The following is a 7569-nucleotide window of genomic DNA, read 5'->3' as shown; positions in this document are numbered from 1 at the left end:
TGAAAGGTCCTCTTTAAACAAACAAACAAAAAAAAAAAACTAAATATTCGCCTTGTCCTATTCCCTTGTATTCTTTTCTGTCTTTGCTCCTGGAGCCATCAAGGAACAGAAGGCAAGACTGCTCCATGTTTCATCACTTCAACTCATCAATATCCGGAGTTGAAGTCATAACATATGTCATGTTGAATGGGACAGGACCCAGAGTGAAAAGGCAGACATACACTGTAACATTAGGGAGTGTTCACACTACCGTCGGTGTCTGACAGCTAGTGTCCGCTGCTAATGTCCGTTCAAAATCTTGTGCAGACATTAGCAGCGGACATTAGCTGTGTCCATGACATTTTGCATTCATTTGAATGGACATCGGGTGCATTCTTTTACAGTCCGTGGGTGTCCTTAACTGTCCATTCCTAAAGATGTCCGACTTTTCAAGCAGACAGCAAAACCCGACATGTAGGTTTTGCTGTCTGCTTGAAAAGTCAGACATCTTTGGGAACGGACAGTAAAAGAACGCACCCGATGTCCATTGAAATTAATGCAAAATGTCATGGACACAGCTAGTATCCGCTGCTAATGTCTGCACAAGATTTTGAACGGACATTAGCAGCGGACACTAGCTGTCGGACACCGACGGTAGTGTGAACGCTCTCTTACTGTGTGCGTCATCTCTGTACTGTGAGATCACTGTGTGTATCATCTCTGTACTCATAGATTGTAAACTCTCTCATAGACTGTAAGCTCTTGTGAGCAGGGCCCTCAGTCCCATTGTGTGAAATGACTTTTCTTGTCATGTATCTTTCTGTCTGTATTTGAACCCTACTAATTGTACAGCGCTGCAGGAATATGTTGGCGCTATATAAATAACAGTTATTATTATTATTATTATTACTACTGTGACATCACTGTCTATCATACCTATACTGTGACATCACTGTGTATTATCTCTGTACTGTGACATCACTATGTATTATCTCTGTACTGTGACATCACTGTGTGTATTATCTCTGTACTGTGACATCACTGTGTGTATTATCCCTGTACTGTGACATCACTGTGTGTATTATCCCTGTACTGTGACATCACTGTGTGTATTATCCCTGTACTGTGACATCACTATCATCCCTATACTGTGACATCACTGTGTGTATTATCTCTGTACTGTGACATCACTGTGTGTATTATCCCTGTACTGTGACGTCACTGTGTGTATTATCCCTGTACTGTGACATCACTCTGTGTATATTATCCCTGTACTGTGACATCACTGTGTGTATTATCCCTGTACTGTGACATCACTGTATGTATTATCCCTGTACTGTGACATCACTGTATGTATTATCCCTGTCCTGTGACATCACTGTGCGTATTATCCCTGTACTGTGACATCACTGTGTGTATTATCCCTGTACTGTGACATCACTGTGCGTTTTATCCCTGTACTGTGACATCACTGTGCGTATTATCCCTGTACTGTGACATCACTGTGTATATTATCCCTGTACTGTGACATCACTGTGTGTATTATCCCTGTACTGTGACATCACTGTATGTATTATCCCTGTACTGTGACATCACTTTGTATATTATCCCTGTACTGAGACATCACTGTATGTATTATCTCTGTACTGTGACATCACTGTGTACATTATCCCTGTACTCTGACATCACTGTGTGTATTATCCCTGTACTGTGACATCACTGTGTGTATTATCCTGTACTGTGACATCACTGTGTGTATTATCCCTGTACTGTGACATCACTGTGCGTATTATCCTTGTACTGTGACATCACTGTGCGTATTATCCCTGTACTGTGACATCACTGTGTGTATTATCCCTGTACTGTGACATCACTGTGTGTATTATCCCTGTACTGTGACATCACTGTGTTTATTATCCCTGTACTGTGACATCACTGTGTGTATTATCCCTGTACTGTGATATCACTGTGTATATTATCCCTGTACTGTGACATCACCAAGAACATTATCCTGTACTGTGACACAGTATTAAGCAGGTGTTGTAAAATGTTATAAAGTAAGAATGCTTTCATAATTTTTCGGAAATTCTCAAAACAAAGCTAAAGAACAAAAGAGAAATGTAAATCCCATCAATATTTGGTGTGACCTTTGCTCTTTGGAGGAGGAGTCCTGGAAGTGATGATACGGCCCCCATAGAGCCCTGATCTCAAAACTATATAGTCTTTCTGGGATGACATGAAGAGACAGAAGGCAATGAGTGAGCCTACATCCACAGAAGATCTGTGCTTAGTTCTCCAATATGTTTGGAACAAGCTCCCTGCCGAGATCTGCCAAAAACTGCCTGCAAGTGTCACACCAAATATTGATGGGATTTAGATTTCTCTTTCCTTCGTTCACTTTATTTTGTTAATTGACAAAAATATAACTATTAACCCTTTTATTTCTGACAGCAGTCTAACTTTTTGCACATTACTGTTACTTCTTACATTTCAACTGAAAAGTGTCATCACTATTACTGTATGTATGGCATGGCTTTGTGGTGTATGCAGCAAGTTGTGACCATCTTACAATTCACACCTAAATACCTCCCTGCAGTGTTCAGATAATACCAACTTACCGGGATCAAACAACAGCGTTCATACATAAAGCGATGACCACATGCCAGGTGTGCCATCCCTTCTGTTGCGTCCCCCTTGGCACCTGTGATGGATGTGATCTGGGTAACTGCATAGACAACACACCTCAGAGGCTGGTGGACAGGACACCTTGGGTTGGACATTCCCAGAGGACATGAGATTGAGGGGTCACTATCCAGAAGGTATAGGTCAACTATAATCCTACTGGATCCTGTTGTGTTTAGGGCCAATATCATAACATACTGTGTATACTACTGGTGCAGTTCCCTTGTCTTCCTGTGTCTCTGTACTACATGAGTACGATAGGGTGTATGAAGGTCAAAAATGATATTTGCATGTAAGTGCTGATGTTGATGCAGACATACAGTGACTACAACAGGGGTGACTTTGCATGTGAACGTCCTTTCTTCACCCTGAACAGAATCCTATGACGTCAGCTAGCAGTAATCATCAGTAATTATCATGTCACCAGTCTTCTCTCTGCTCTGACATGAACGTGCATGGCCGTCATCGGCTCCCGCACCCGCGCATCCTCAGCCCTGCGATCTGTGCGCACCCGCGGAGACGGATGAGTACGCGTGTCCTGACAATAACATCAGCAGCAGCGAGACTGCTGGGACATATTCTCCATGCCTTAAATGATGCGATGCTTGATTTTAGAATAAAACACCAACTACATAATTATGGTTAGCTGGAATTGGCCACAGCGTTTATTAAATATTTAACAATTTTAACTGTAAATAACAAACAAACAATAAACTGTTTCCATGGCAACCACCATGCTCCGCCTCTTCCTCCAACAACTTTGCCCAGATGTTGCCCTGCTGCCCTACAGCGGGCATGTGGAGCCTAAGCTTCCTGTCCCAAGGGGCATGGACCTTCTGCTGCTGTGACAACTGAAAAGAAAACAAAGAAAACCAGAAAACGAGAGAAAATCAAATAACCAAGAGGGCAGGGTGGGCGGGAGTTCCTCTCGCCACTAGACCTAATGGCAGAAGGTGGTACTCCGCTCACGTGCACTCTGTTTTATTACCTAAGCACCACCTTCAACGCATGACCACAATGGCATCACTTAAAATTGACCAATCAATAGAAATGTAGCGCCCAACAGTCCTTGCCCTTTTCACTAAGCGCTTTAAGGGCATTAAGACTGCTGGGACATATTCACCATACCTTAAATGATGCGATGCTTGATTTTTAGAATAAAACACCAACTACTTAATTATGGTTAGCTGGGATTGGCCTCAGTGTTTATTAAATATGTAACAATTTTAATCATAAATAACAAATATAAACAATAAACCGTCTCCATGGCAACCACCATGCCCCGCCTCTTCCTCCAACAACATTGCCCCACTGCTCTACAGTGGGCATGTGGGGCCTGATCTTCCTGTCCCAAGGGGCATGGATCTTCTGCCATGGAAGAAGAAGTGTACCACCTACACTTCATTCTGCCCAATCCCACCCGCCAAACTAAGAGTCCTATCAATACCCTTCTGCAAACCCATCAATAGTATGTCAAGGCCAATGGAATTGAGGTAAACTCCATCCCGCAACATAAGATTCTCATTATTCCCCTCCAATTCAGTGTAGTGTATGGCCACCCCCCCTAGAGCACGGACGTTTCTAGATATACGCAGATTCAGTACTTTTCTAGACCGCTCCAAAGCTGCCATGTCTCTCACTCCCCTCCAAAACTTTCACGGAACAATGTTCGACCAGACCGGGACAACTTTATCAAAGAAGTGAGAGCAACGTAAAAGTCCTGTTTGATCATGGCTATCAAGTCCCCAAGCTTCACTTTCCCCAAATCGTTTCCCCTAGCATGTATTAACAAGCCGACAGTCCCAGTAACGTTCCTGCTCAACAGCGCTCCCTGAGGCAGCATGCCCAGCCAGCGTAATCCCCGAATACCTAACCAATGAATCTCTGCGCCGTTCAGCCCCAAACCCAGACCTCAAGGGCGTACCGCCGCCCACCTTTTGGCCCAAAAGATGTACGAATGCCCTAGGATCAACACCAGAATTCTGGAAACGTCTCAAAAAGAAGAAGAAAGACAAACCCTGAAAACAGAAAAAGAGGGTCACAAACAACCAACAAATGCTAGTAAATTACGAAGTCAACAAATCAGGCCGAATGTATGACCAATAACACTCCAAACACCATCTACCCAAGCGTTTAAGTCCTTCACCATCCAAACCACACGCATCAGCCATTGTTGCAGCGCCGATCCTGAAAGAATGTGTACCAAAATCACACGGATTTAAGCCCAAATTAACCAAACAGGAACAAAACACAGATGTAAACTGATACTTCTTGAGAGGCAAACCCGACTGATATAACAGAAAATGAGAACCAGCCACTCTATGATCCACAAAATTACCAACCAAGGCAACTGGGCAACAGCTTGAACCGCTAGACCTCAAAGTAATCCACAAAACCCTACCGTAAACATCCATTTTCGATTTACGAACGCACACTTTTACCGACTCTGAACACTAAATCATGTCCCCACTGCCCAAACCACCACGCCCTTTGGGACCAACTCACCTATGCGAAGCGCAGGAAAGAAAGCTATAACAAAGGAAGCCTTGAAAAGTGAAATCTCATAACTATCTCTATAAACCACTGGCAACACCACAACCAAGCGCTCCAATAAACTCAAAGATATAGGCCGACGCTTATCCCGGCCACTCAATTCCTTGGACCAACCTTTGACAACCTGTTTAACCACAAACTTCTTAGTGACATCGGGGAAACCATTCAACTTAAGCATGTAAGCCACACCAGTTAGAGTCTTTTTCACCATCACTGCCGAAGCGCCCTTAAGGCGCAACCGACTCAGAAAATCTAAAGTGAGAGACAATAGCTGACCAGTGTCCACGGGTACTGAACCGCCAGACCCAGACGACTATTCCTCCCAAGCCTTGATGTGACCCTGCCAAGTTGACGAAGACACCGATCCACAAACCAAATTAATCAAACACTCTCTATTACTCTCCATAAGTAATCGGGGCAGGGCACACCCTCCTCGTCCGCCGTGGGCAGCAGGGATCGAAACACCTGAAATTGAGAACAAGACAGTGAATCAGCAACAACATTTTGCACACCCAGAACATGCCGAGATTTAAACTAAATGTTGGCCAGCAGGCAACGCAATACCAGATGCCGCAATAGTGACAAAAACTTCATCGAGGATGAAGACTGACTATTGATTGTCTGCACGACCAACATATTGTCCGTCCAAAAACAAACACGGCAGTTGCTGAAACTGACTCCAAATCTCAACTGCTACAACAGTTGGAAACTAGTCCAGCAAGGTCATATTCTTGACCAAACCAGAATTCCTCCAACTTGCAGGCCAGGACCCTCTGCACCATCTATTCCCGAACACAGCAGCAAAGTCATCCTTACCTGCAGCATCCGTGAACAGAGACTAATCAACATTTGAAAGCTCAGACGATTGACAAATCATTTGACCACTGAACGAAACTAAAAACTGTTCCTAAACACACAAATCTTCCCTCAAAGATCTGGTAACCCGGATAAAATGTGCAGACTTGGTGCATTTGGTGCAAAGTCACCTTCCTGGCTCTGGCCGCATCAGATATTACTTGTTTCAAGCAAGACACCTTATCCTCAGGTAACCGGAAAACCATAGAGACTGAATCCACTTCAATCCCCAAAAATGATAAACATGTAACCGGTCCCACTGTCTTTTCCTCTGATAACGGAACCCCGAAACGACCCATCAAATTGTTAAAAGCCTGTAAGATTACTACGCAAACTGGAGAACCCGGGGGCCTACAAACAAAAAAAATCAAGGTAATGCAATATGGACAAAATAACCCGTCTCATAACGCACTACCCTCTCTAAGAAAGATCTAAAAATCTCAAACAGGTAGCACGATATCAAACACCACATTGGCAGGCACATATCAACAAAAAACTTACCAGCTAAACTACAACCTAACAAATGAAAACAATCAGGGTGTATAGGCAATAAACGAAACGCCGCTTCGATATCATACTTCGCAAGGAGGGCCCCTGGGCCCGTCCTCCTAACCAAATCTACAGCCTGGTCAAAGGATGTATATGAAACTGTCACTTCCTCACTCTCCTTTGGGGAAAGACTAGTGATGAATGAGGCAGACTTTTCCTTAACCATGGCTCCAGCACCTCCTTTCTCACTGGGGTTCTCCACGTTACCAGTAGAGCCCATATTGGCAAACTGCTCCCCTCTATGGGAGCATTTGAGGGCAGGGTGAGATCCGCCACAAATGGAGCAGTCATGCCAGAACTTGCACGCTGAAAAAAATCGGCAATGTCCCTCGTTATAGCGCCAACAGGAGCCTGTGGCCCTATACGTAACTGACCCTTGGGACAGACTTCCCCCTGTGGGTCCACTGGGAAAGGACCGCTGGGGCCTTTGAGACAGTATTAATTGTCTCCAGACATCGGTGGCCTTACTCGCCCAACCGACAGCTGGAGACAAAGCTAACCTACGCCTAAACTCCTCATCATAGTGCCACCAAGCTGAACCTCCGTGCAACTTGTGAGCGCTATGAATTGTGTCAAGATAAACAAACAGCTCCGGCCAAAACGGAGAAGGCCTGCACCCAACTACCAAATGTTTTGGCAACCTTGGGTTTTCGGTCAGAACCCTTCTCAAATGTACTTTCTCTGTCAACGGTCACTTGGTCTGTCGACGAAAGGGACCAAATGTCCACATACTCATTCCGAACTATCTTCTCTCGTGTGTCCGCCGGCACATGCATGCCAAGCGGGGCCACACCGCAAAATCTCTGAAAGTAAGCCCTTGCGGCAAACCCATTGGTGCAGCAGCTGGTGCTCCCACCCCAGTGAGAGAGCCTGGAGTACAATCTGACTGCTCTAACTGAGCTAACGTTTGAGCAATACTGATGCTAAATCCTTGTGAGATGAAGGTGTCGG

The sequence above is a fragment of the Leptodactylus fuscus genome, chromosome 11, assembly GCF_031893055.1.
Source record: "Leptodactylus fuscus isolate aLepFus1 chromosome 11, aLepFus1.hap2, whole genome shotgun sequence".
Lineage (NCBI taxonomy): Eukaryota > Metazoa > Chordata > Amphibia > Anura > Leptodactylidae > Leptodactylus > Leptodactylus fuscus.
Note: the sequence above shows the minus strand (reverse complement) of the source record.